Source organism: Furipterus horrens, unplaced genomic scaffold, assembly GCF_987537825.1.
Source record: "Furipterus horrens unplaced genomic scaffold, mFurHor1.1.pri manual_scaffold_3, whole genome shotgun sequence".
Lineage (NCBI taxonomy): Eukaryota > Metazoa > Chordata > Mammalia > Chiroptera > Furipteridae > Furipterus > Furipterus horrens.
The window spans coordinates 173,759,133-173,769,196 of record NW_028327173.1 but is presented as its reverse complement, the minus strand read 5'-3'; the positions used below and the strand labels follow the sequence as shown (position 1 = coordinate 173,769,196).

The following is a 10,064-nucleotide window of genomic DNA, read 5'->3' as shown; positions in this document are numbered from 1 at the left end:
ACATTTTCTTTTTTAGCAGTGTGTTATGGTGGTCACAATCTGTTTGAGAGTAGGAGAAATTACTTATTAGATTTGAGGACCTAAAGTGTTGAATAACACAAAATTTTTTTAAAAGTAGATACTGGCTGAAAGATAATGGAAAGTATAAACCCCAGCTTCCTAATAATGGCACAAGATAGCCTCTCATTAACTTTTTAAAAATAGTCACATGCGAATTGTTAAAGAGAAAAACATCAGCCAGAATGATTTGTGATATCTTGCACTCTAGTGTCACCAGCCAACTCTCTCGTAATAGCACGAAGACCAAGAAGTGAGAGATAAGTAGCTCTGTGTCAGAAAAGGGGGAACCCTCTGCACAAAACTAAGGGAGTAAGAGTTCTGCATTAGTGGGACTTTTTATAGACTAACATTCAGCAACGGTCAGTGCCTATGCCTATGTAGCCCAATTAATGAGATCAATAAGGCAATAATGAGATAAATTTTGGGTGTGATCTAGATACAGCTTTTCCTTTGTGAATAAAAGATATTTTAGAGATAACTGAATCAAATTTTAAAACTACTTTCTTTAGTGTGTAGTAGACGACTTTGGCTAGAAAGAGGAGCTTGACAAAAATGTCAGTCTTTAGCAATTTAAAAAACATCCTAATTCCTGAAACATCCAGTCTTCAGCTATCTTGATTGCCTGTTCCCTGCACAAAATGCCTGATGAAGCCACGGAAACCATCCTTGCTTACAGAGCAGGAACTGCCACCACCCCGAGCTGGGACAGGGTCTGGAACAGAATCGGACAGTGATGGATCAGTACCAGAGCTCGAGGAGCAAGATTCCACACAGGCAGACACACAACAAGCCCAGGAGGCAGTAGCTGAAATGAAGAACCAGAGTCTGAGTGCAAAGAAGGCACAGAAGGCTGTGTCCAACTGGGTCTTCAACAGGTTACAAGGGTAACTGGGGTCACTATTCAGAAATCTAAGAATATCCTCTTTGTAATCATAAAACCAGATGTCTACAAGAGCCCTGCTTCAAATACCTACACCATTTGGGGGGAAGCTGAGACTGAGGACTTATCTCAGCAAGCCTAGTAAGCAGCTGCTGAGAAATTCATAGTTCAAGGTGACACTGTCTTGGACATTCAAGAAAAACACACAGACTCCAACTGTACAAGAGCAGAGTAACAGGGAAGAAGTTGAAGAAACAAGTGTGGAAGTTAAGGACATAGAATTGATCATGTCACAAGAAAATGTGTCAAGAGCAAAGCCAGTCCATGCCCTGAAGAACAAGAGTAATGATAGTGTACATGCTATTATGGAATTCACACTATAACCACCTAAAAGTACGGAGGTTTTTTTTGTATGTGTTTCAAAAGAGTAACTACAGCTTGGTTTGAAATTTGTACTGTTTCTATCATTAATAAAGTTATGGCTTCCTATGGGTAAAAATATATATAAAAATAAAAATACAATAAAATATTCCATACTCCAGAGGTATCCAGCTTCAACCATATTGTCTACATTTTAAATATCTGCTATTTAAATATGTGTGATCAACTCAAATTAAAATCATTACAAAATCATGACAAATCCCCAAAACATATAATTGTGTGTGTGTGTGTGTGTTGGAGGTAGAAGTGGGGTCAGAGAAAGAAAATCCTCTTGTTAGATGTTTTTCAGCACTAAGATCTTTTCATTTTTCCTTTAGAAGAAGGACTGGATTGACACTTCCTTAAAAAAAATGTTGCCGAGCCTGAAGACATATGTGCTACTACTTTAAGATAAACACAAAAGGACCAGGTCTTGGTCACAAACATTTATAGATTAATCATACTCACTTCCAGGGCCTCTCCCTGGCACAGCTGTGGAGTAGGCAAAATTTATCTTTAGATCCTCCTACTTCCCCTTCTGGGTCATGGTCCTCTCTTCTGGGTCTATCCAGGGTGCTCAATGCCTCATGCTGTCCAGGGTAGCACCACACCCTGGCCTGCCCTCCTTGTAATATGGCCCTCTTCTCTCCCTCTACTTCTCCTTAACACTTCAATACAGTCCAACTTGGAGGAAAGTAATGCTGTAAATGAATTCTCACTGACATGTAAGTGATTAATATTTTTTTATTTCTCCCATGTGTGCTGGCATTCTAAAAGTTTGTTAAGCTCAAAGAATGTATTCTGTAGGAGGAAAATTTAATCTGTAGGATACCGAACAAGAAGAAATGTGGAGAAGTCTGGGTTTCCTCAAACCGTAAAAGCAGCACCAGACTGGCAGAGGCCTTCATGTGGCCTGGCTTCGTCACCTCTAACAGAGGTAAAGTGACTACCCCTGTTGATTCTGGAGCAAAGGGCCAGTGCATAACTAACTGGCAAATATATAAATTTTGAAAAACTGATTGAAGAGTGAAAGGTACATCTAAAAATATGTTATTCTGCCCTAGCTGGTGTGGCTCAGTTGGTTGGGCATTGTTCTGCAATACTGGTTCAATTCCTGGCCACGGTACATGCCTGGGTTGCAGGTTCAGTCCCTGATCTGGGTGCTTACAAGAGACAACCAATCGATGCTTCTCTCCCTCTCTCCCAGCCTTCCCTCTTTCTCTAAAAACAAATAAATAAAGTATTTTAAAAAATGATGTTAATCTAACAGTTTCCTCTTCTCAATGTAAGATAAAACTGAATGATCAACAGAGTGCCAAAATAATTCAATAGGGAAAGGACAATCTTTTCAACAAATGGTGCTGGGAAAACTGGATATCCACATGCAATAAAATGAAACTGGACCCATACCTTTACCATATTAAAAATTATCTCAAAATGGATTAAAGACTTAAACATGAGATCTAAAACTATAAAACTCTTAGAAGAAAACAGGGAAAATGTTTCATTACATTGCATTTGGCAGTGAATTCTTGGATATGACACCAAAACACAGAAGAACAAAAGCAAAAATAGATAAATTGGACTTTATCAAAATGTAAAACTTTTTTGTATCAAAGGATACTATCAATAGATTGAAAAGGAAACCTACAAAATGAGAGAAAGTATTTGCAAATCATATATCTAAGGGATTAATATCCAGAATATATAAAGAACTCCTACAATTCAACAAAAAACAAACAATTCAATTTATAGTCAAAGGACTTGAACAGACATTTCTCCAAAGAAGAAATACAACAACCAGTAATCACATAAAAGAGTGCTCAAAATCATTAATCATTATGGAAATACAAATAAAAATCACAGTAAGATACTACTTCACAGCCATCATGATGATTACTATAAAACAACAAAAAATGGAATAATTAGTGTTGGTGAAGATATGGAGAAATTACTGTTGGGAATGTAAAATGGTGTAGCCACTGCAAAAACAGTATGATGGTTCCTCAAAAAATTAAAAATAAGCTACCAGATGATCCAGTAATTCCATTTCTAGTATATACCCAAAAGAATTGAAAGCAGGGACTCAAACAGATATTTGTACATCCCTGTTCATAGCAGCATTATTCACAATAGCCAGAAGGTGGAAGCAACCCAAGTGTCCACTGAAGGATAAATGGATAAACAAAATATGGTATACACATTCAATGAAATATTATTCAGCCTTGAAAAGGAAGGAAATTCTGATACCTTGAAGACATCATGGCATGGTAAGTGAAATAAGCCAGTCAGAAAAGAACAAATACGGTGTGATTCCTGTTACATGAGTTTCCGAAAGCACCTTATAGACTATAAATTCATAGAGACAGAAAGTAGAACAATGGTTGCCAAAGACTAAGAAAAGGGGGGAATGAGTTAGTGTTGAATGGGTATAGAGTTTCAGTTTCAGATGATGGAAAAGTTCTGGAAATGCCACTGAATTGTACACTCAAAAAGGGTTCAAATGGTCAATTTTATGCTATGTATATTTTACCTCAAAAAAAAAAAAAGAATAAGTTTTTGAGATGATTACCTTACCATACAAGATCAAGTTTATAATATAAAAATGTACTTCCACTTCTTTCACTTTGTCTCTGGGACATGCAACCATAAGGACTTGCAAGTCTCCCTGGATCTGGTTTAACAGCAAATAGTTTGGCTGGACTGGGTTGGGGTGGACACACAGAAGGCCTGAGAGCTCTGCCCGGCCTGACTGCTGACCCTCTGCAGTACTCCCAGCCTTCAGAGGAGAAGTCATGGGCCCTTGCACAGCCACTCCGTGTGTACTGCCTCCCCTTCTCGGATTAACTGTGCCCCTAACTTCATCTCTGCAGTGGACAACCAGATGTAGCACATATTACAAAGTGCCTATTACCAAACTTGAGTCAGACTCCTCTGAGTCTCTTCTTGACTAGGCCTTGACCTTGCCCCTCATCCTTGCTGCGATCAAGCTCCTCATCCTCCAACTTTGATGTATATGTCCTTGACCTGCCTTTGGCAAGAATCCTGTTAAGTTGCTTTTGCAAGTCCTCTGCCCTTGATGTCTCCTCTTGGTAATTTTCCATCCACTGAGCCCTTCACTCCACTTGTCAATTACTAATCCCCAGATGGCCTCATTGTATTTGGAGTTGAGTCCCATCTCTGTCCTCTACTGCAGTGCTCTTACTGCAACAGTCACGAATAGTCTTTGTGACCATTTTAACAAGTGTCTTTAACATGGATTGGCAGGAACATTGGAAGTTTAAAATTTTTAGCCACAAAGGTTATAGTTACTGGCAAAGTAACCAACAATTTATCGAATCATCTAATTGCATTCTGGTAAATAAAATCCAACAGTGATTGAACCCCGGGTTCATAACCTTCTAACAGCTAGAAAATGTAATGATTGCATCTGAGCTCTCTTGGGAAAATGGAAAAGAAATTATTTATGGTGATTTAAAAAGCAATGCCTAATTCTTGAAATACTGTTGCTGGCAATCCAAACCCTAGACCCATTTACTATCTCCACCAATCTACCCCACCCCAGATATAACACACTTCTACCCCCCACCCACCCTGCACACTCATCTACCTCCTGCTTTTGTTGTGAAATGGGCACCCACCCGCTTTTCCCTCCCATTCTGTAGGGTGCTTAGACACAAGCCTTGGTACCTCAGGGACAAGTGGCCCTAGGTTAAGTTGGCAGCCTCCTCTGAGAACTGGAGGAGGCTGCTGACACTGCAGGCAACATGAGACTCCGTCTGTGCTTAGAGGGAAACCACCCTGGACGTTGGTGTGTGTTTGTCTGCATGACTCACTGGAGAAGCTGTCTCACTGGGAGGAAGTGGGAGCAGCCTCTCCAAATCCCATTTAGGTACATTAAGGGATGGAAAACCACTTCAAGAAGCGGAAGGCAAAGGCCAGAATCCATCCCCAGGCACATGACTGCTTTCTGTATTCAGCCTGTAGACACTAAAAAGGGAAACAATCTATTCTCTTTACACATGAGAAAGAAGTGTGTCTGTCCTTTGTCAGGGTGTCCCAGGGAAGGCAGGTGCCTCTCAGTAACAGAAAATAACTGCCTTTCATTTGCATCACATTTAACCTCCTGTATGGTAAATAATGGAAAATGTTTTAGAAATGTGTCTGGAAATCTCTGTTTTATCAGAGATGCTTTACATGTATTATTAGCAGATCTTCCTTTGGCCCAAGGCCATTTGAATTTGGAAAGCAAGCGATATCAACTAAATTAGGTGAGTCCGTTTTTCTAAATAAATTTTACTACTAACTTCCTGACCTGGGTTATAGGTGCTCAATTAGATGGTTTCTACATGAGAATGTTTTCAGTTTTAAAAAATGATAATCATTGTATTCATCAAGTTTTCTATGTAAAACAAACAAACAAAAAAAAAAGCTTTCTTTTTCATAGAAGTAATATCTACTACTTGGGGATTTCTGATTGGTAATCAGCTAATTGTCAATCTCCTAAACATGTACTCAGAGAACCCTCTCCACACCACTGCATCAAATTTTAAATTTTCCTGTGGAGGGAAAAAAAGTCTAAGTCATTTTCATTGGTCACAAAAATATGCCCTTAAGTAAATTCTCTATTTAAAAAAAATCTAGTAATTCATTCATCTCCTTAATATGTTCTTTCTGCTTTATTATCAAAGACATTTTTCTAAAGTATGACATGAACCATCTCTGTTCTCATTTGAAGCAAAAACCATGCCAAGAGCGTGAGTCAGTCAAAGTGAAGATGTGAAGTAATACACTACAAGACTTCCATTTTTGGACCAAGCGGGTACCATGACAGTGATTTGAACTCAACTACATGATATTGCATAAAAATGTACTTAAAAACAAAGAATTCTTTTTCTTAGTTATCTGCATCATATGATTGAGCCTTTATTCCTAATTAACCATTTAATGTTATCTGTCTTTATGCATCTAATGGGTTTTTCCCCATTAAATAATACTTTAAGATGAATAATTTAATCAAATGTTCCCCTCTGTTTAAAAAAAAAAAAAAGCCAGAGCTTGTTATGCACTAAATCTAGCTTAATTATACTCATTTTTATAAAATATATTCAATAAAGCTGAAGGGAACATATTTGGGAAAAGCCTGTTCCCAATGACGTCAATGTCTTCTCATTAATTTTTTTAAAACTCAAGCTCTAAGTTGTTGGGTTTTTTTATGTTATAAATTAATTAACTGAAAAACAGATCTGATTCTCATTCACAACCCAGCTCTAATTCAGAATAAGCTCTTAGTCATAGAACTTCAGAGGCAGGTCTGTCTGAGATTCGACTGTGCCCAAGGCAATAAGGGAGACTGGAAAGCCTATTAGAGAATGGCAGGGCCATCGACAGGTGAAATCAGGCATCGTTAGGGTATGTGTTTCATGTCCAGAATCTGTGTGATCCTAATGAAGTCCTAGGAGGAAAATTACATCTTATATTGATTTATCTCTGACTCAAAGTTTTATTAAGACTAGCATTAGGCTGCACAAATGTTTCAGATTAAGAGAGACATGCTAACTGATCCTATACTAAAGAAAAAAAATGCTATAAAGTACAATATTAGACCAGTGAATATAACTGGGATACAGATTATGGGATAGATGTGTTATATCAATATTAAATTTTCTTTAGTTGTTAACTGTACTGGATTAGTAATAGAATGTCCCTATTCTTAGGAAATACACACTGAAGAATTGAAAAGTGAAGACTTATAGTGAGTTACTCTAAAATGGTTCAGAAAAAGAAATTGTGTGTATGTGTGTGTCTGTGTGTGCATGGAGGGAGCAAGACAGTGCATGCACAGTGATAAAGTAAATGGATGAACTAGATGAAGCTGAATAGGGGGTATGTGGGTTTTCTTTGTACTATTTTTTATTTTTGAGTATATTTTATTGATTATGCTGTTACAGCTGTACCAATTTTCCCCCTTTGCCCCCCTCAACCTGGTACCCTCATTCCCTCCAGCAATCCTCTCCCTTAGTTCATGCCCATGGGTCATGCATATAAGTTCTTTGGTTACTCCATTTCCTATACTATTCTTAACATCCCCCTGTCTATTTTGTTTCTACCAATTATGCTTCTTAATCCCTGTACTTTTTCCCCCATTCTCCCCTTCCCTCTCCCAGATGGTAATCTTCAAGTGATTTCCATATCTATCATTCTGTTCCTGTTCTGGTTGCTTGCTTAATTTGTTTTTTAGATTCAGTTGTTGATAGTTGTTCATTTGTTGCCATTAAAATGTTCACAGTTTTTACCTTTTTTTCTCATATAGTTCTTTTTAACATTTCATATAATAGTGGCTTGGTGATGATGAGCTCCTTTAGCTTTACCTTGTCTGGGAAGCACTTTATCTGCCCTTCCATTCTAAATGATAGCTTTGCTGGATAGAGTAATCTTGGTTGTAAGTCCTTGCTTTTCAGGTACATTTGGAGATATTCCAGAGAGTCCTTTTTCTATTTTCATTTTTTTGAATTCTTTTTTTCCTTCTTGCTGTTCTGACTGAATGCTTTTCTCTGTTCCAAATCATTGATTTGAATCTCGGCTTCATCCACCCCACTGCTGGTTCCCTGTGGATTTTTCCTTATTTCACTTAATGCAACTTTCATTTCTGCCTGGGTCTTCTTTATGCTGTTGAAGTATCCAGTGATTTCTTTGAGAATCCTGATAACCAGTGTTTTAAACTCTGCATCTGATAGGTCGTTATCTCCATTTCATGTAGTTCTTTTCCTGGAGTTTTGTTCTGTTCTTTCATTTGGGCATGTTTCTTTCTCCTCATTTTGGCAGCCTCCCTGTGTTTGTTTCTGTGTATTAGGTAGAGCTTCTTCGACTCCCTGTCCTAGTAGCATGGCCTCTTGTAGAAAAGGCACCCATCCGGATGAGTGTAGCTTTTTAAAATCCTTGGTTGTCAGACTTCCATACAGTTAGATTTTCTTATGAATCGGGGTGATGTTTGTTTTGTAGTTTAGTTGTGATTTTTTTGCAGTTGTGCACAGAGGCCAAGTGTGTACACATATATCTCCATTTTGACTGGAAGTCTCTTAATCTGGCATCAGTAGATTCAAGGAAACACAGATGACTGTCCCCAAAAAGTAGGACGAGCACAATAATGGGCAATCCAAGCAGATATTTCTCAGAAACCCAAAGGTTGCCTCTAGGAACCCTATATAGAATCTAAGTGAGGTGTTCTTTCCCTGAGGACCTTGGGCTCTCGAGCTATCTTCTAACTCAGTGGTTCTCAACCTTCCTAATGCCACGACCCTTTAATATAGTTCCTCATGTTGTGGTGACCCCCAACCATAACTAAAGCATAGTGATTAATCACAAAAACAATATGTAATTATACATGCATTTTCTGATGGTCTTAGGTGACCCTGTAAAAGGGTCGTTCAACCCCCAAAGGGGGTTGAACTGAAGATTTTCACTAACTTCTAATTGAAATTTAGCATTTTCCTGGGTTGTGGCTTTGGTCCCCAGTTAGGGCGCATGGAGGAGGCAGCTGATCGATGTTTCTCTCTCTCTCCCACTTCATCTCCCTTTGCTCATGACCAGCGGGTGGGCTGGGTGGTGGTCCCTCGCACATGCCATGCCCCACTCTTTGTACTATTCTTATTCTTGAAACATTTCTGTAGGTCTGAAATTACAGATGTTTCTCCATTTATGAGGGGGTCATGTCTGAATAAAGCCGTTATAAATTGAAAATATTGTAAGTCAAAAACACATTTAATACTACATTGTAGAGTAGGGGTTGTTCACCCTCACGATGGTGTGGCCGACCAGGAGCTGTGGAACACCTTGACTGGTGTTTGATCAAACTGGGCACCAGAGCCTAGAGAATTTGCACATAAAATCAAACATCACAGTATGGAAACAGGGTGTTTGGTGATCAGCACTGTTGAAGCCACTGTGGGAAAATGCAGATAAAACTTAGAGTGTTCCCTGTTCTAAAGAAAAGTAAACTGCAGAGATAAACCCATGAAATAAATATAGAATAATTCAAAATGACAGAATGAAAGCCTCATGCCAAGGTACAGAGCACAGGGATTCAATGCAGGTGAGAAGGGCCTGGAAAGGGGTTGGGCTCAGAGTCAAAGGAGTAGGCAGGGCTCAGAGATAGAGGAGTAGGCGGGACTTAAGGGTAAGGTTTCCCTTGGGAGTTGTGACCAGGTTGTTTCAGATGAGCTCAGTTAACTCTTTCCTCTTTCCAGTCTTTTTACTTTTGGGGAGTTTTAAAACAAACTAAGAAACAAGCCCCACAAGTCCCATTATGTTATATATAGGGTTTTATGCTGTACTAAATGAGCATCCTCAGTTAATAAATCCAGCAGATTTACAAATGTGCTTTCATACTATAAAGCCTATAGAATTGAAAGCGTAGTTTACAGTTTCCTAATTGTTTTAATTATTTAAATATGTAGGAAACTTCTGTTTGCTTTTAATATGAAAGCCACGGGATTCAGTATGTTAAATTCAGTCTTTTTCAGTCTGTAAAAGTTTTCAGACCTTTGAAACTTTATTTTGGATCTATTATTTTATGATTTTGCCATGGTTTTCTTAATTGAAAATCCAAGCATAGTTTAAAAAGAGAATCTAATTACTCTATCTAATTAACAAAAATGTTTAAGTACTGACATTATTGCATTTAACTTAAATACAACTTTTAAAA

General features: G+C 38.3%; 1 pseudogene; it reads left to right on the top strand.

Annotated features, from left to right (window-relative positions):
- Window positions 1–698: 698 nt before the first annotated feature.
- On the top strand, window positions 699–1,323 carry LOC150016768 (nascent polypeptide-associated complex subunit alpha pseudogene; annotated as a pseudogene).
- Window positions 1,324–10,064: the final 8,741 nt, after the last annotated feature.